The sequence below is a fragment of the Mobula hypostoma genome, assembly GCF_963921235.1.
Source record: "Mobula hypostoma chromosome Y unlocalized genomic scaffold, sMobHyp1.1 SUPER_Y_unloc_1, whole genome shotgun sequence".
Classification (NCBI taxonomy): domain Eukaryota; kingdom Metazoa; phylum Chordata; class Chondrichthyes; order Myliobatiformes; family Myliobatidae; genus Mobula; species Mobula hypostoma.
In genome coordinates, this window is record NW_026948171.1 from 175,628 (window position 1) to 196,293 (window position 20,666).

The 20,666-nt window shown below is 41.5% G+C and overlaps 1 pseudogene; it reads left to right on the forward strand.

Annotated features, from left to right (window-relative positions):
• The first annotated feature begins 1,373 nt into the window (after window positions 1–1,373).
• The window catches only part of LOC134341423 (proteasome subunit beta type-3-like), a 71,850-nt pseudogene continuing 52,557 nt past the window's right edge, over window positions 1,374–20,666 (forward strand).

Below are 20,666 nucleotides of genomic sequence, written 5' to 3' on the forward strand. Positions count from 1 at the left end.
TCGATCGCCTGATTCAGGGTCCAAGCAGACATTGCTAAGTATACTCGACTGTGTAGACCACTAGGGGTTGTTTAAGTTAGCCCTACGTATTAGCTGTGTAGGTATTGTACAACATTGGTCATTTCTCACAACTCTCTATTTCTTCTCTGTATTAACAATAAAGTGGGTTTTGAAGGAACTACCAAGTCTGGGTCCACTTGTTCAAGCAAATCCAAATATTTGCAGCATCCACCTGTCACAGTTATACTTATTTGGGTATCAGTTTTTGTGGTACACTGAAAAACATATTTTGCATGCCATCTACACGGATGATTTCATCAATATATTGAGGTAGTACAGGGGAAAAACGATAACAGTGCAGAATATTGTGTTACAGTTACAGGGAAAGTGCAGTGCAGGTAGAGGAAAAGATGCAATGTCATAATGAGATTGATTGTGAGGTCAAGAGTTCATCTTATTAGTTTTATAAATTCGAGTGGAAGCTGTCACTGAACCTAGAGTGCTTCAGACTTTTATTTCTTCTTCTTCTGAGAGGGGTGAGAAGAAAGAATATTCAGGGTGGTTGGAGTCTTGATTATGTTGGCTGCTTTACTGAGACAGCAAGAAGTGTGGACTCAGTCCATAGAGGGGAAGCTGGTTTTCATGATGTGCTCAGCTCTGCCCACAACTCTCTGCTATTTCTGTAGCTTCGGGCAGAGCAGTTGCTGTACCAAGCCATGATGGATCACTATAGGATGCTCTCTTGGTGCATTGATAAATATTGGTGTATTATTTGGAAAGTTGATTGCTAAGAAATTAATCCTGCAAATGTGGAAAATGGACACTGTGCCTACTTACGATTTGTGGCTGAGAAAACTGGCAAATACTTTACATTTGGAGAGACAGGCTATGTAATGAGGACAGAGGGGACATCCTTGAAAGGATATGGGGCCCTGTATTGGACTTTCTCATGGGGTGAGGACTGAGGTTTTTTGGTGCGGTGCACCTCTGCTGTGTATGTTTACTTTTGCCTTTATATTTTTCCTCCCTTTTGCTGCTCAATATTTAATTTGATTTTGTTATGGTTGTGGTTTTTGTGGATGTGCTGTAGTTTTAAATTTTTTTTTGTTTGTAATAAATAATTAAAAATTAAACTTTAAAAAATTGGTGAGCGTCAAACAGTACATACCAAATTTCTCTATGTTTTTAGTTAACTACAGAATTTAATTGACATATTATTTGGTCAACACAAGTGACGGATTTCATTGTGTCTCACTGTACATGTAACAAATGTCACATCTTTATTAACCTGTAATAAAATGTCTAAGTTTTATTAATCTTAATCATAGTTTGTTACTAATTTGTATATTTCTTGTTTCTCCCCATAGTCTCACATGTCCTATAATGGAGGGGCTGTTATGGCCATGAGAGGCAAGGATTGTGTGGCAATAACTGCTGACCGGTGGTTTGGAATTCAAGCACAGATGGTCACAACTGACTTCCAGAAAATCTTTCTAACGGGTGAGAGGTTGTATGTTGGACTGGCAGGTCTTGCCACAGACATACAGACTGTGTAAGTACATTACAAGATGCACATGAAGCATAGGTTGTCAGATTTAAGTAAGCTCGATCTCTGGTGGTGTTAGCTCCCTCTCCTTTTGAGTGGAGGAGAAGAAAGTTGGGAGGATGGTGGAGAGATTTTTCTGACATAGAGTTTAGTATCCCTTGATCTGCTCGGGGACGTGCAGTATACACAGTTCAGGACATTACAGAAATCAGCTACATTCTATTTGCGCTGGATTTTGTGTGTAATTCTCACTGCCTTACTAACCCATCCAGACATTCTGTCCATTTCAAAGTTCAAAGTAAAATTTTGTGATCAGAGTACATGCACTTCACCACATACAACCCCAAGATTCTTTTTCCTTCAGGCGTATTCAACTAATCTAAGAATAGTCTGTAAACAGGATCAATGAACAGTAAACTGTGCAAATGTAAATATAAATAAATAGCCAGAAATAGTGAGTATGAGATGAAAGAGCATGAAATATCAAGTTAGAATTAGAATCAGAATTAGGTTTATTATCATTGGCATGTGTCCTGAAATTTGTGATAGAGTTCTTAAAGTAAGATCATCGGTCTTTTCGTTGCAGTTGTTATGTCTTCACCTCTTCAGTGAACCAAATTTGATGCTGACTTCCTGTGCTGTCTGTGTAGTGCGTATTTTCTCCCTGCATCCATGTGGGTTATTACTGATGCTTTCCCTTTTTTGATAATGTTGGTGATGCATTAATTTTACTGCTGCAGAATTACCCCTGATACTAGTAAATGGCATCATACCTTCCAATTATAATTATACATATTTCCAGATATTACAGTGAAACCCACAATAGGTAGGGTTGTTCTCAGTTTTTCAGGCTAAACCTGCAATATCTTCATGTCAGATGTTACTACTTAACCTCTTTCTGAAGGCGCATGTCTTTCAACACTCAGTAAACTTGACTCCATCCAGGAGAAGGCAGCCCACTTAATAAGCTCCTCTCCATTACCCAAAGCAGTAGTAGCAGTACATCTCATTGACAAAATGCATGCTAAATATTCACCTTCTTATTTTCAGCTGTACAGAATCCTGACTTGCAATCATATTGCCAATCCTTCATTTATCATCATCATTGAAACCTTGTAATTCCATTCCTATTCTCATCAGAAGCAGCTGCTGAAGAAGGTGGTGTCAGGGACAGTAAGGAATCAGCAACATATTTTGCCCTTTGTGTTAACTTTGAGTTATTGCTCCTAGAAAGCAGTGTATTTTGTTGGAGAAGCATTCAAAATGTTAATGAGAGAGGAGAGAGATTAAAGAAAAGAGACACAGTTCCGAGTATTGTTTAGACCGGTTGCTTTGAACCTGAACTGTTTGAAGTTTGATGGACAGGCGATACCCCAGCAGGGGGATAAAAGGAACAGGTTCGCTAGGGCACGACAGACACCATGAGATCACGAGATAACAAGACCCTGGAAGTGTGGTGTGCCCCCACAAGTTGGTGAGAGTTTGGAGGTCTGGAAGGTCTGTTGCAGGACCGACCATAGATGCACAGGGTGAAAAGGTACGATTGGTGGGAACCTGGTGTGTGTGTCCGCCCTTGCCTGGGTGCCGGGTTCACCGCAGAAGAACGGTCATATCCAGAGCGGAGGGGTCATAGTCGGTGACCATAGAAGACATTAAAAGGGTCCGCCCGAAAGCTAACTGCGAAGAACAAAGGTCTTTTTGAATCAGAATTTGCATATTCACTCTCCCTCTCTCCAACGGCACAACAGCCATTACTGTGGACTGTACTAAGCTGAACTGAACTCTGCGTCACTTGAGACTGATCATTTTAACCCTAGACTGCGATAGAGCTTGGTTGATTCCTATTACCCTAGTTCTGTGTACATGTGTGTTTTATCATTGCTAAACTGTTACATATATATCCTTACGATTAGAGTACTGTGTTACTTATTTCTTTAATAAAACTTTCTTAGTTCCAGTAATCCAGACTCCAATTAAGTGGTCCATTTCTGCTGGTTTGGCAACCCAGTTACGGAGGTACGTAACATAAGTGGGGATCTCGTCCACGATTTTGAATGCCAAATTTGGGACTGGGTAAATTAATTGGGTTGAAATTCCCGAAAGAAAGAAAGAAAGGACAAACAGCAGAAATGGAGATTGAGGAATTTCAAAAGGCGCCAATCTTAGAGGCATTAGAGGATGCCAGGAAATCAGAATTGGCAACTGTGGCAAAACGGTTGAATCTTTTTAAGGGGAAGTCGACAATGAGGAGAACGGAGATGCACAGAGCTATCATAGAGCACTATGTATCTAAAGGTGTGTTTCCCCAAGGAGAGCTGGAGGTGGTGTCTATGGGCAAACCTGGTGGAAAAGCAGTACAGCTTCAAATGTAAAAATTGAGACTCGAGCACGAGTTCCGGGTAAAACAGCTGGAGCGAGAAGAGAGGGATGGGCAGTTAGAACGCGAAGAGAGAATAAAACAGCTGGAATAGGAAGAGAGAGAGAAGGAAAGGGAATTTGAGCTAGAGAAGTTAAGGATCATGCTAGCGCAAAACCAAACCAAGATGGAGGGTTCGGGGCGACCCAGGAGGTTAGGCTGGTTCCCCTATTTGACAAGACCGATGTTGATCAGTACTTTCTCCATTTTGAAAAAGTTGCTGCAAGTCAGGACTGGTCGAGGGATAAGTGGACTGTTTTGCTTCAGAGTGTACTTAAAGGAAAAACCCAACAAGCCTTGTCCGCAGAAGATACCCAGAGGTATGAGGTGGTGAAAGAGGCTATACTTAGGATTTATGAGCTGGTCTGGGAGGCATACCGGCAGAGGTTCCGGAATGTGAGGAAGCACGTATTTAGAGTTTGCCCGTGAGATGCAGACATATTGTGAGCGTTGGTGCGCCTCGAAAGGGGTCAATGGGGATTATGACAGACTGCTACAACTAATACTGATTGAGCAGTTTAAAGGTTGTGTCCCTCAAGGTATGAGACCCTGTCTAGATGAGAAAGAGGCAGAAATCTTAGCCGCAACTGCTAAGTTAGCGGATGAATATGCGTTAACGCACAAAGCGAACTTTACCCCGAGTAAAAGCTACCAGAAGGGTAGTCAGGAGGGCGGGGAGAGTCCGCCAGAAAAGTCAGAAAGTAAGCCGGGGACTAGTGAGAAGGATAAGGTAGACCGGGAGCAGTTTGGTAGGAAGTCTCCTGGGGTCGTATGCTATAATTGTGGGAAAGCCAGTCACTTTGCGTCTAGGTGCTTTGCCCCAAAGAGGGAGATGGAGAAAGGGAAAACCACGGTTCCGAATGGCTGTATTGACCTGGTAAACAAACCGCTAGGGGAGAAGAGGTCTGATAAAGTTCAGGAAGGGCGCGAGAGGTTTATCTCGGTCGGATTGATGTCGGTAAAGGAGGGGTTGAACCCAGTTCCAGTACGGATCTGGAGAGACACTGAGCTTGTCAGTCATTGATATTAAAGAGTGTGTTAGACTTTAGTTCAGAGACCCAGACTGGGGAGGTCAGGGTGATAAAAGGCATTGGGAAAGGGACTGAAGCAGTACCTTTGCACCAGGTACACCCAAAAAGCGACTTGGTCTCCGGACCGGTCACGATCGGGGTGAGGCCCGAACTACCGATGGAAGACATGGAGGTCTTACTCGGTAATGACCTCTCCGGCGGAGAGGTGTACCCAGCAGTAAGAGTGACAAGCCAGCCTGCCAGCATTGAGGCCCCGCCCATGGACTCACAGGTTTATCCCGTTTGCGCAGTGACTCGGCGCATGTCCAGAAAGGCTGCCGAAGCGAATGTAGATTTAGCAGAGACGTTTTTACCAGCCTGGTACCAGGAGGGGTTAGAAAGTGATAAGCAGCATAGTAAAACAGAAGGAAGTAAGGGAGTTGAGGTAGACTTATCATTAGCAAGGAAGGAATTTATACAGGCATAGGAGCGAGATGAGGAGCTGATGGTTTTGGGGGAGACAGCTCTCTCCGAAGCAGAATTAAAAAGGGAGCCAGTGGGCTATTATGTGAAGGAGGGAGTACTAAGGAGGAAATGGAGAACATGTACCATGCCCGCAGATGAGGAATGGAGGCTGGTGCCAAAAATTTATGGGGATGAGATTCTTAACCTGGCCCACAAGATACCCCTCGGTGGACATTTCGGGGGGAGGAAGACAGTCGATAAAATCATGAAAGAGTTTTACTGGCCGCACAGGAGGAAGGATGCTATTGACTATTGTAGATGTGAGCTAACACAGTTACAGGCTTTTGACATGCTAACAGCTTACCACGGTCAGAAAACAGATCTAGTTGTTGGTGTTATCACGAAAATTAATGAGGCTAGGGTGCCACCTGATAAGGGGAAAGCCCATTTTGAAAGGAATGGTGCCGACCAGGTGGGAGAAATCGATTGTTTTGGCCAACTTTGCTGATGGGTTCTCTCACTTCCCCCGAACAAAGCGAGCTGCCGATAAAGCTAATTAACCAGCACGCACACGTATGTCCGAATGTCCCGAGGCAATGTAAAGAGCCGGGACATGGTGTTGTTGTCACATCAGGTCAGCCTAGTGAGCAACACCCCTATAGAATGATTAATTCAGTGACAAAAGGGCTAAAGAACGCAGAAGCATATATTGGCGATTTAGTGGTCTGGAGTGACACGTGGGAGGAGCTGCTTAAAAAGCTGTTTGAAGCCAGCCTGACAGTGAACCTCGCAAAAAGTGAGTTCGGCCGCGCGAAGGTCACTTATATGGGATTTGTGGTAGGACAGGGGCAGCTGGCTCCGATGCAGGCTAAGGTGTGGTCTATCTCTGAAGTCTCAACACCGACAGACAAAAGAGCCCTGAGAAGGTTCTTGGGGATGGTGAGGTACTATAGGAAGTTTTGCAAAAACTTTGCGGATATTACCCTCCCTCTTACTAAGCTCCTGTAAAAGAATGCAAAGTTTGTGCGGGACGACCCCTGTTATATTCGTCCAGGATGGAAACCACTGAGAAGTTACACTGATCACAAATCATTAGTGTTTTTGGCCACTATGAAGTTTGCTAAGTTGGAGCCTGGTCTTAGAGGATTATTAAAATAACACATATAAAAGGAATGGAAAGGTGATTGCTGACTGTCTCTCAAGGTGTTGACAAGTTAAAGTTCTCTGTATTAGCCGAATAGCTGATGACCCTGTATATTAGTGTTTATCTAATAATATATTCATGCCTATAATTTTTACCCCGGTAAAAATCCTTTGAAGGGTAGGGGTGTGACGAAAAACCAAGTTATCAGAAGATTGATGATGATGAGAGAGATGAGAGAGATAAGAGAGACAAGTGGAGAAGCATTCAAAATGTTAATGAGAGAGGAGAGTGATTAACAAAAAGAGACACAATTCCGAGTATTGACAGACTGGTTGCTTTGAACCTGAACCGTTTGAAGTTTGATGGACAGGCGATACCCCAGCAGGGGGATAAAAGGAACAGGTTCGCTAAAGCACGACAGACACCACGAGATCATGAGATAACGAAATCCTGGAAGTGCGCTGTGCCCCCACAAGTTGATGAGAGCTTGGAGGTCTGGTCGTGGGACTGACCATAGACGCATAGGGTGAAAGAGTACGATCGGCGGGAACCTGGTGTGTGTGTCCGCCCTTGCCTGGGTGCCGGGTTCACCGCGGAAGAACAGTCGTATCCGGAGCGGAGGGGTCACAGTCGGAGACCATCGAAGACATTAAAAGGGTGTGCCCGAAAGCTAACTGTGAAGAATAAAGGTCTGTTTGAATCAGAATTTGCATATTCACTCTCTCTCTCTCCAACGGCATAACAGCGATTACTGTGAACTGTACTAAGCTGAACTGAACTCTGCGTCACTTGAGACTGATCATTTTACCCTAGACTGCGAAAGAGCTTGGTTGATTCCTATTACCCTAGTTCTGTGTACATGTGTGTTTTATCATTGCTAATCTGTTGCATTCATATCCTTACGATTAAAGTACTGTGTTACTTATTTCTTTAATAAAACTTCCTTAGTTCCAGTAATCCAGACTCCAACTAAGTGGTCCATTTCTGCTGTTTGGCAACCCAGTTACGGGGTACGTAACAATACGAAGATTGGTGGAGGGGCAGGTAGTGTTGAGGAAACATGTAGTGTGCATAGGGACATTAAGATGAGGAGAATAGGCAAGAAAGTGGCAAATTAAATTTAATGTTGGAAAATGCATGGTCATGCTCTTCGATAGGAGAAATAAATGTGCAGACTATTTTCTAAATAGAGAGAAAATTCAAAAATCTGTGATACAAAGGGACCTGGGAGTCGTTGTGCAGAAAACTAAAGGTTAACTTACAGGTTGAGTCAGTGGTGAGGAAGGCAAATGCCATGTTAGCAATCATTTCAAGAGGTCTAGAGTACAAGTGTAGGGATGTGATGCTGAGGCTTTATAAGGCACTGGTGAGGCCTCACCTTGGCTGGTGTGAATGGTTTTAGGCTCATCTAAGAAAAGGTGTGCTGGCATTGGGGAGGGTTCAGAGTAGGTTAACAAGGATGATTCTTGGAATATCATATTGGGTTATCATATGAGGAACGTTTTATACTTCCACTCATTCTTCACGTCAGGGAGATGAGTTTAAAAAAGGAGTGTTTCGCAGGAACTGGCACATTAGCAGCGGACCAATCGATGCGCAGTTTTTTAGCAGGAGTAAATAAAAGTAAGGCAGAGTGGTCATTGTGTGAGTGGGTTAGTGCAGTGGTCCCCAACCTTTTTTTGCACTGCGGACTGGTTTATTATTGACAATATTCTTGCAGACCGGCCGACCGGGAGGTGGGTGGGGTAGTTGCCAACGGACGAGAGTAGCAGTCAAATACGTTGTGTTTACCACGAGAAAGACTACCATGACCGTGAAGCCTTGTGTGGGCACCTATGTGCGCATGCGTGTATGTGCCGATTTTTTTCTACAAATCGTCTTTGGCGATTCTGTTCGGGGTTGGGGTGGTGTTAATCATGACCAGAATATAGGTGATAAGTGGCTAATACACTCAATTTCTTTTCTAAAGGGGTTTATCTAATGAATTTAATATTAAACACACAGCACATATTTTCCTGGCATGAATTTAGTGATAGGTCAATTATCAGGGGAAGACAGGGGAACTTGAAGTAAGTGTGGAACAAACTTCCAGTAGAAGTGGTAGAGGCAAGTTTGATATTATCATTTAAAGAAAAATTGGATAGGTATATGGACAGGAAAAGAATGGAAGGTTATGGGCTGAGTGCAGTTCGGTGGGACTAGGTGACAGTAGCATTTGGCACGGACTAGAAAGGCAGAGATGGCCTGTTTCCGTGCTGTAGTTGTTATGTGGTTATATAAGTCACTTATAAGTCAATAACATCATAACATTTTAAGTAACGTTTGGATATTAAACACACCGCATATTTTTCCTGTATGAACATATAAAATCATTGTAACACACCAATATCGCTGAATCAGTGGGAGTCCTGGGCTTGTTTCCCTGCAACGAGACCGTCCCATCGAGGGGTGATGGGAGACAGCGATACCCGAAGGGGGTTCCTTATGTCCAGTCTATTCTGCAATTTAGTTTTCGTTGCATTCATTGCAGAGATATGCTGGAAATGGAAGCAACGTTTTCAGTGCTTTTGTGGCTATCTCAGGATATTCAGCCTTGACTTTGATCCAGAATGCTGGCAGAGATGTTATGTCAAACATACTTTTCAGTCCACCGTCATTTACAAGTTTGAGGATTTGATCTCCTTCCAGCGCTGACATGGATGACGTGCGGGTAATGACCTCACGTGCGTTCAAGCTCAACAGTGGGTGTGACAGGGAATGAGGAAAGGTGCAGCTGACTCATATTGCCTAATCATATCATTTCCTTGCGGCCCGGCACCAGTCCGCGACCTGGTGGCTGGGGACCACTGGATTAGTGTAGGAATGAGAATGAGGCTTTGTCGCGGAGTCACAGGCAAGTAGCAGGTAAGGCTGTTGTGGTTGAATAAAAAGTTACTAAATTACAGCTGATTAAATAAAATAGGGATGATGCAGGATGAGGTGATGTGCTGTAGCTGCATGACGTGGGAGTTGGTGGACTCAATTATGATTCCTGATGACCACATCTACAGTAATTGTTGACAGCTCAAGGAACTCGGGCTCAAAGCTGACGGTCTGGAATCTGAGCTTTAAATGCTGCAACACCTCAGGGAAGGGGAGAGTTGCCTGAATTCTCTATTTCAGGAGCTAGTCAGACCCATTAAATTAGCTGCCTCAAATTCGTTCTGTGGTCAGGGACAAGAGGGTGTGACTGTGAGTGGGTTGGTAGTGGGATCCAAGAGACAGTGCGGGAGAAGCTTCAGCCCTTGAGCTTGTCCAACAGATTTGAGATTTTTGCTCCCTGTGTGGATGAGAGTGGGGGCTGTAGGAAGGATGAGCAACCTAACTGTGCACCGTAGACCATGAGCCATTCAAGACGGGGAGAGAAGAGAACTGTAGTGGTAATTGGGGATGGTATAATCAGGGAAATGGACAGGATTCTCTGTCATGAGGATAGAGCATCCCAAAGGCTATGTTGCCTGCCTGGTGTTGGGGTTCTGTACATCTTATATGACCTGCAGAGGAATTTGCGCAGTGGGAGGTGAAAGATCCAGTTGTCATGGTCCATGTGGGTACCAATGACATAGATAGAATGAGGAAAGAGGTTCTGCTGAGGGAATTTGAGCAGCTAGGGAGTAAATCTCAGGATTGTTACCTAAGTCATGTGCAAATTGGCACAGGGTCAAGAAGATTAGAGAGTTAAGTGCATGGCTTAGGGATTGGTGTGGGAGAATGGGTTTGAGTTCATGGGAAATTGGCAGCAGTATTGGGGAAGAAGGGAGCTGACAGGCTGAACTGTGATGGGACCTGAATCCTAGTGAACTGCATAACTAGGGCTGTGGATAGGGCTTTAAACTAAATAGTAAGGGGGTGGGTTTAACAGATTGGAGAAGTATGGATAAAGTAAAAGAGAAAAGTGTGGATAGAAAAGAAGTAAAAGCAAAAGATAAAAAGATAAGTGAGTGGAGTAAAGTCAAATGCAAAAGAAAAAGATTACAAGATTTTAAAAGCACAATGAGTTTAAGAACACTTTACCTGAATGCCTGTAGTACTCAAAATAAGGTTAGTGAACTTGTGGCACAAAAGGGTATGATTTAGCGGTCATTATAAAAAATGTGTTTGCAGGGTGGAGAGGATTGGGAATTAAAAATCCAAAGATATCAAATGATAAGAAAGGATAGGCAGGAAGGGTAGGCGGGAAGGGAAGGGAGGTGGAGTAGTGCTCTTAATTAAGGATGAGAGATAATACGAGAATCCATCTGGATAGTGATTGAGAATAGTAAAGAGAAAAAATCTGGTAGGACTTTTCTATAACATTACAGTGACACAGTCAATAGACAGAAATATATTAGGCATGTCAGAATGGAACAGCAGCTATCATGGGGGACTTTAACTGGCACATAGATTGGGTGAATCAAGTTGGTCAAGGTAGTCTTGAGGAGGACTTCGTAGAATGCATGCATGATGGCTTTCTTAAACAGCATGTTACCGAATCCGCAAGGGAACATACTATCTTAGCTCTGGTCTTTTGCAATGAGACAGGTAAAATCAGTGATCTTGTAGTTAAGGATCCTCTTGGAAGGAGTGATCACAGTATGATTTTCATGCAAATGGAGGTTGCAATAAATACAATCTAAAACCAGTGTATTATGCCTAAACAGTGGAGACTACAATGGTATGGGAAGGATTTGGCTAGTGAAGACTGGAAACACAAGCTATATGGTGCGCTGGTTGAGGAACAATGGAAGACTGTCACAGAGATTTTTCATAGTGCTCAACAAAAGTGTATTCCAGTTAAAAGCAAGGAAGAGCCAGCCTTGGATAACTAAGGAAATAAAAGAAGGCATCAAACTAAAAGCTTATGCATACAAAGTTGACAGGAGTAGTGGGAAATTGGAAGATTGGAAAAACTTTTAAAAATGAAGTACCACTAAGCAAGCAATAAAAAGAGGGAATCTAGGTTATCGAAATAAAACAGCACAATATATGAAAATGGATAGTAAAAGTTTTTATAATTATAGAGTGGGAAGGGGTTGCTAAAACGTAGGTCCCTCGGAGGATGAGAAGGGGGGATTGATATTGGGTAATGAGGGAATGGGGGAGGATTTTAATGATTATTTTGTGTTGATTTTCAAGTTAGAAAACACGCCTAACATGCCAAAGGGAGATGTTATGGATGTGATGGGAGGTACAATCGATACAATAGCTATCACTAAAGAGCTAGCACTGAGCAATCCTGTGGGCTTGAAGATAGAGAAGTCCTCTGGTCCTGATGGAATGCATCCCAGTGTCCTGAAAGCAATGGCAGAAGTTATAGTAGAGATTTTGGTGATAATTTACCAAAATTCTCTGGACTGTGGTCAGGACCGGCAAATTAGAAAATGATGACTGTCATGCCACTGTTCAAAAAAGATGTAGGCAAAAGGCAGATAACTACAGCCCAGTTAGTTTAACATCTGTAGTTGGAAAAATGCTCAAAGCTATCATTAAAGAAGAAATAGCAAGGCATATAGAAAGAAATGGATCCATTAGGCAAATGCAACATGGATTCAGCAAAGGCAGGTCCTGTTTTGACAAACTTACTGCAGTTCTTTGAGGATATAACAAGCACAGTGGATAGAGGGGAACAGATGGACATTATTTACTTGCATTTCAATAAGGTGCTGCATAAAAGACTTATTGGTAAGATAATGCATAGAATTGGAGGTAATATATTAATGTTGATAGAGAGTTGGTTTACTAATAGAAAGCAGAGAATTGGGATACATTGGTGGCACTCTGATTGGCGATCAGTGGTGAGCGGTGTGCCACAGGGGTCGGTGTTGGGCTTGCAACTGTTAACAATATACATTAATGATCTGGAAGCAGGGACTAAGTGTAGTGTATCTAAGTTTGCAGATGATACTAGATTTAGTGGAAAAGCAAATTGTGCAGAGGATAAAGAGAGTCTACAGAGAGATAGAGATTAAGGTTTGGCAGATGGAATACAAAGTTAGTTAACCTGTGGTCATCCACTTTGGAAGGAAAATGGAAAAGCAGATTATTACTTAAATGGTAAAAAAAATTATGGTATGCTGCTGTGCAGAGGGACTTGGGAGTGCTTATGCAGGAGATTAGTGAGCCTCTGGCAATCACTTCTGCATCATCAATGAGGACGGGAGAGGTTTCGGAGGATTGGAAGCTTGCGGACATTGTTCCCTTATTCAAGAAAGGGAGTAGAGATAGCCCAGGAAATTATAAACCAGTGAGTCTTACTTCAGTGGTTGGTAAGTTGATGGAAAAGATCCTGAAAAGCAGGATTTATGAACATTTGGAGAGGCATAATATGGTTAGGAACACTCAGCATGGCTTTGTCAAGGCCAGGTCGTGCCTTACGAGCCTGATTGAATTTTTTGAGGATGTGACTAAACATATTGATGAAGGTAGAGCAGTAGATGTAGTGTATAGATTTCAGCAAGGCATTTGATAAGGTACCTCATGCCAGGCTTATTGAGAAAGTGAGGAGGTATGGGATCCAAGGGGACATTGCTTTGTGGATCCAGAATTGTCTTGCCCACAGAAGCAAAGACTGGCTGTTAGATGGGTCATATTCTGCATGGAGGTTGGTGACCAGTGGTGTGCCTCAGGGATCTGTTCTGGGACCCCTTCTCTTCATGATTTTTATAAATGTACTGGATGAGGAAGTGGAAATGTACTGGATGGTTTAGTAAATTTGATGATGACACAGAGGGTGGCGCTGTGGATAGTGTTAAGGGCAGTCAGAGTTTAGAGCTGGACATCGATATGATGTAAAACTGGGCTGAGAAGTGGCAGATGGAGTAAAACCCAGATAAGTGTGAAGTGGTTCATTTTGGTAGGTCAAATATAATAGCAAAATATAGTACTAATGGTAAGACTGTTGGCTGTGTGGAGGATCAGAGAGATCTTGGGTTCTGAGTCCATAGGACACTCAAAGCTGCTGTGTAGGTTGAGTCTGTGGTTAAGAAGGCATACTATTGGCCTTCATCAATCGTGGGATTGAGTTCAGGAACCAAGAGCTAATGTTACAGCTATATAGGACCCTGGTCAGACCCAGCTTGGAGTGCTGTGCTCATTTCTGGTCACCTCCCTACAGGAAGGACATGGAAACCACAGAAAGGGTGCAGAGGAGATTTACAAGGATGTTGCCTGGATTGGGGTGCATGCCTTATGAGAATAGATTGGGTGAACTTGGTCTTTTCTCCTTGGAGCGACAGAGGATGAGAGGTGACCTGATAGAGGTGTATAAGATGATGAGAGGCATTGATCATGTGGATAATCAGAGGCTTTTTCCCAGGGCTGAAATGGCTAACACGAGAGGGCACAGTTTTGAGGTGCTTGGAAGTACGTACAGAGGAGATCTCAGAGGTAAGTTTTTTATGCAGAGAGTGGTGAGTACGTGTAATGGGCTGCCGACGATGGTGGTGGTGGTGGATACGATAGGGTCTTTTAAGAGACTCCTGGATACGTACATGGAGCTTAGAAAAATAGAGGGCCTAGGTAATTTCTAAAGTAAGTACATGTTCAGCACAGCATTTTGGTCTGTATTGTACTGTAGGTTTTCTATGTTTCTATGAATCACAAGGGTTGGTTTGCAGGTGCAGCAGGCTATCAAATCAAGTTAAGTCAGTTTTTATTGTCCTTTCGACCATAACTGTTGGTACAGTACACAGTAAAAACGAGGCAACGTTTTCAGGACCATGGTGCTACATGAAACAATACAAAAACTACACTGAACTACGTAAAACAACACAAAAACTACACTAGACTACAGTTCTATCCAGGACTGCATGAAGTGTTCACAAAACAGTGCAGGCATTACAATAAATAATAAACAAGACAATAGACACAGTGGCGGTCAGTAGGTTGGTGTCAGTCCAGGCTCTGGGTATTGAGGATTCTGATGACTTGGGGGAAGAAACTGTTACATAGTCTGGTCGTGAGAGCCCGAATGCTTCGGTGCCTTTTGCCAGATGTCAGGAGGGAGAAGAGTTAGTTTGAAGGGTGTGTGGGGTCCTTCATAATGCTGTTTGCTTTACGGATGCAGCGTGTGGTGTAAATGTCTCTCATGGCGGGGAGAGAGACCCCGATGATCTTCTCAGCTGACCTCACTATCCGCTACAGTGTCTTGCGATCCGAGATGGTGCAATTTCCGAACCAGGCAGTGATGCGCCTGTTTAGGATGCTCTCAGTACAACCTCTGTAGAATGTGATGAGGATGGAGGGTGGGAGATGGACTTTCCTCAGCCTTCGCAGAAAGTAGAGACGCTGCTGGGTTTTCTTTGCTATGGAGCTGGTGTTGAGGGACCAGGTGAACACCAAGAAATTTGGTGCTCTTAACGATTTCTATGGAGGAGTCGTCGATGTTCAGCGGAGAATGGTCGTTCCGTGTCCTCCTGAAGTCAACAACCATATCTTCTGTTTTGTTCACATTCAGAGACAGGTTGTTGGCTCTGCACCGGTCAGTTCGCCGCTGCACCTCCTCTCTGTTTGCTGACTCATCGTTCTTGCTGATGAGACCCACAACGGTCGAGTCATCAGTGAACTTGATGATGCGGTTCGAGCTGTGTGTTGCAGCACAGTCGTGGGTCGGCAGAGTGAACAGCAGTGGACTGAACACACAGCCGCGGAGCCCCTGTGCTCAGTGTGATGGTACTGGAGGTGCTGCTTCCGATTCGGACTGACTGAGGTTTCCCAGTCAGGAAGCCTAAGATCCAGTTGCAGAGGGAGGTGTTCAGGCCCAGCAGGCTCAACTTTCCAATCGGTTTCTGAGGAATGATTGTGTTGAATGCTGAACTGAAGCCTATGAACAGCATTCAAATGTATGTGTCTTTTTTGTCCAGGTGGGTTAGGGCCAAGTGGAGGGTGATGGCAATGTCGTCGTCTGTTGAACGGTTGGGACAGTACGTGAACTGCAGGGGGTCTGGTGAGGAGGGCAGCAGGGTCTTGATGAGTCTCATGACGAGCCTCTTTAAACACCTCATGATGATGGATGTGAGTAAAATGGGATGGTAGTCAGTAAGGCAGGACACTGAAGACTTCTTTGGCACAGGGATGATGGTGGCGGCCTTGAAGCATGTAGGAATGACAGCACTGCTCGGAGATGTTGAACATGTCAGTGAGAATATCTGCTAGCTTGTCTGCACATTCTCTAAGCACTGCCAGGAATATTGTCTGGTCCAGCAGCCTTCCGTGGGTTGACCCTGAACAGGGTTCTCTTCACATCAGCCACAGTACCTGGTCATTTGGAGGAGGGGTGGTCTTCCTCGCCGCTACGTCATTTTTCACCTCAAAACGAGTGTAGAAGTTGATCAGTGCGTCTGGGAGGGAGGCATCACCTGCACAGTCAGGTGATATTGTCCTGTAGTTAATGATGTCCTGAATGTCCTTCCACATGCACCGCGTGTTTGCCACTGTCCTGGAAGTGGCTGTAGATTCGCTGGGCGTGTCCAAACCACTGGGTATATTTAAAGCAGAGGCTGATAGCTTCTTGATTAATAAGGGTGTCAAAGGTTACAGGGAATGTATTGTGGGGGAAGAGATATTATTTACACAGATTTTCTTGTGTGAGTTACTGAGAATGGAATCAGTGCACTGCCTTCATTATGGGTTGTAAGAGAAATGGATGAGTACACATATAATTCTTGGATTACAGACAATGGGCAGACTGTTCTAGGTTGTGAGAGATATCATTTGCACATATTTCATTCTGTGAATCACTGAGAATACGAACAGAATATGTGATAAGTTGTGGGTTGTAGGAGAAATGCCATTATTCACATGCAGATCAGTGAATTATGGACAATGGAAAGTTTCCTCTGCGGTCTTCATTGCTAGAGGGATTGAATTTAAGAGCAGGGGGGTTTTGCTGTAGCTGAACAGGGTACTGGTGGAGATGCACCTAGTATATTGCATGCAATTCTGGTCTCCTTACTTGAGGAAATGCGTACTGGCTTTGGAGGTCGTGCAGAAGAGGTTCACTAGGTTGATTCCAGAGGTACGGGGGTTAAACTATGAGGAGGGATTGAATGGGACTGTACTCACTAGAAATCAGAAGAATAAAAGGAGGTCTTATAGAAACTTGTAAATTTTGAAAGGGATAGATAAAATAGAGGCAGAAAGTTGTTTCCACTGGTAGGTGAGACTAGAACTAGGGGACCTAGCCTCAGACTTTGCAAAGTAGATTTGGGATGGAGATGAAGAGGAGTGCTTTTCCTAGAGAGTGGTGAATCTGTAGAATTCTCTGCCCAATAAAACAGTGGAGGCTACTTCAGAATATATCTGAGACAAGGTTGGGTAGATTTTTGCATAGTAGCGGAATTATGGGTTATGGGGAAAAGGCAGGTAAGTAGAAATGAGTCCATGGACAGATCATCCATGATCTTATTGATCCTACTTCTGCTCTTTCATTGTTGGGAGAAGGAAAACGGAGAGGGGAAGGAGTGGAAAGCACCTGAGAGACATTCTGTAAACCAACTGTTTTGAATCCAGTGACCTTCCTGAGGTCTAAAGGCTTGCTGGGTCTGCATCCACACCATTCCCCCACCCTTGACAGTCCTCTACCTCCTGTTCCACACCTATCCCTTTGCTCCCGCCAGATTTACAAACTTGCTTTCTGATCCATATTGACAAAAATAGTAATGTGCAAAAGTCTTAGGCTAAGACCTTTCCTTCTTGTACTTTATATCTGTTGTACCTCTTAAGGAAGTGTGGTGAAATTGGCTGCAAGGCTTTCTTTGTTGCAAAAGGGATTGCAGTGGTGGACCAGGCTTGGAGCTGATTAGGAATCTTCCAAAATCTCAGTGTCTGAGTTGGCTGTATCTTTTTTTTTAGTATAATTTTTACTGAGTTTTCAAAGTGAATACATGAGAAGATAATATCTACCCTCCCCCCCCTTAACCCTTCCCACTGATATATACTCCTACCTAAAAAGTAAAAAAAGAAAGAAAGAAGGAAAAAAAAGAAGAACCGCCTGGATATTGGAAGGTTTCCACATGCTCCATGGGATTCAAAATAAATTTAGTATATTTATTTGTTACTTTCCCCAAGGGACCAAGATCTTTATTGGAGCAACTAAATATGCCATCCTATCTTTTGTAAATAAGGGCGCCAAATATTCAAAAATGTTTCATATTTATCTCTTAAATTATAAGTAATTTTTCGAGTGGAATAGAACTAGCCATTTCATTGTTTCAACAATTCATACTTAAATACGAATCAGATTTCCAAGTAACTGCTATAGCCTTCCTAGCTACTGCCAGTACAATTTTTATGAAGTTGTTCTAATATTTATTCAATTTAAGTTTCGGTTTTATCCCTTCAATATCACCTAATAGAGACAATACAGAGTTATGTGGAAATTGAGTTCCAGTAATTTGTTCCAATAAAACTCTTAAATTTATCCAAAAAGGTTGAATTTTAGAACAAGACCAAGTAGGATGTAAGAAAGTACCAATATCTTGATGACACCAAAAGTATTTATCAGATAGATTTGAATTTAATCTATTTATTTTTTGTGGTGTGATATATAATTGGTGTAAAAAATTATATTGTACTAATCTAAGTCAAACGTTTATTGTATTTGTCATACTGTCAAGACACAGTCTTGACCAATTTGTTACATCAATATTAATATACAGATCCGTTTCCCATTTTTGTTTTGACTTGTGGATTCCATGTTTAATTGTCTGTTTTTGAATCAAATTATACATACAAGAAATGAATTTTTAAATTTTTCCTTTTTGAGTTAAAATTTCAATTTCATTAGGTTTTGGCAAAAACATTGTTTGACCCAGCTTGCCTTTTAAGTAAGCCCTTAATTGAAGGTAACAGAAGAAAGTGTTATCTGATATTTTATATTTATTCTTTAGTTGTTCAAATGACATCAATATACCTTGTTCATAATAGTCTCCTATAGATCTAATCCCTTTTTGGTACTAATTATATAAAGGTTATTTATCTATTGTAAAAGGAATAAGTCTGTTTTGGAACAAAGGTTTCCTTGCTAATAAAGATTTCTTTATTTCATTACCAACATTTATCTTATTCCATAGATCAATCAAATGTTTTAATATAGGAGATTCTTTCTTTTCCCATATCCATTTAGATTCCCATTTATATATAAAATCTTCAGGTCTATTTTCTCCTATCTTGTCTAATTCTATTCTAATCCATGCCGGTTTTCGATCATCGAAGAAAGATACAATAAATCTAAGTTGATTTGCTTTATAATAATTTTTTAAAGTTTGGAGGTTGTAACCCTCCTAACTCAAATTTACATGTCAATTTTTCCAATGATATTCTTGACATCTTACCTTTCCAAAGAAATTTTCTCACACATTTATTTAACTCTTGAAAGAATTTCTGTGGCAATTGTATTGGTAATGTTTAAAATAAATACTGTAATCTAGGAAATATATTCATTTTTACAACATTGACTCTACCCACTAATGTTATTGGTAGTATCATCCGTTTGTCAAGATCTTCTTGAATTTTTTTCAATAGTGGTAAATAATTAAATTTATATAAATTCTTTACATTATCAAGTCTTATACCTAAATACTTTATACCATTTATTGGCCATCTAAATTGAGTTGCTAATCGACATTGGCTATAGTCTCCTTTAGTAAGAGGTAAAATTTCACTTTTATCCCAATTTATTTTATACCCTGATACTTTCCCATATTCATCCAATCTAGAAGATAATTTATATAATGAATGTTGTGGGTTTGTTAAGTAAATCAAAACATCATCAGCAAAAAGATTAGTTTTATAATCCTCCTGATTAACTCTAAAACCCATAATATCTGGATCAATTCTAATTAGTTCTGCTAATGGCTCTATCGTCAGTACAGATAAAGCAGGTGATAATAGACAACCTTGTCTAGTTGACCTTTTTAACTGGAATGGTGTTGAAATTTGAGAACTTGTCACTACTTTAGCATTAAGGTTAGTATTTAAAGTTTTAATCCAGTTTATAAAAGATGTTCCTAACCCATATTTTTCTAATACTTTAAATAAAAAAATCCCATTCCAATCTATCAAATGCTTTTTCTGCATCCAAGGCTACTACTATACTCTTCTCATCCCTTTTATGTGCCAAATGAATTATACTGAGTAGCCGAGATACATTATCTGCCAATTGTCTATTTTTAATAAATCCTGTTTGATCCATACGTATTAATTTTTGTAAATATTTAGATAATCTATTGGATAAAATTTTTACTGTTATTTTATAATCCATGTTCGATAAAGAAATAGGCTTATATGATGTTGGTTTTAAAGGATCTCTGTCTTTTTTTGGCAATACTATTACAATCACTGTCGAAAAAGATTCTGGGAGTTTACGTATTTTTTCTGCTTGACGTATTAACTCCATAAAGGGAGGAAATAATCAATCTTTAAACTTTTTATAAAATTCAGGTGGAAAACCATCTTCTCCTGGAGATTTATTACTTTGGAGTAATCCTAAAGCTTCTTCAACCTCTTTAATGTAAAAGGCATATCTAATCCCTTCTGTTCTTCTGAATTCAATTTTGGAAGAGTTACTTGTGATAAAAGCCTTTCTATCTCATTAATATCATTTTGTAATTCTGATTGATATAATTCAGAATAGAAACTTTTGAAGGTTTCATTAATTTCTAAAGGTTTATAAGTAATTTTATTTGCACTTGCTCTAATTGCATTTATCGTTTTGGAAGCTTGTTCTGTTTTCAACTGCCAAGCAAGAATTTTATGTGCTCTCTCACCTCACTCATAATACCTTTGCTTAGTTCTTATGATTGCTTTTTCCATTCTGTATGTCTGAAGCATATTGTAACTTCTTATTGACAAGTTGCCTTCATTTTTCTTCTGACATATGTCTTTGAGATTCTTTTTCTAATTTTGTAATCTCTTTTTCCAATTGATCTAGTTCTGCCATATATTCTTTCTTAATTTTAGACGTATAACTTATTATCTGACCCCTCAAATATGCTTTCGTCACATCCCATAGTATAAATTTATCATCTGCTGAATAAGAATTTGCATCCAAAAAAAATTGGATCTGCT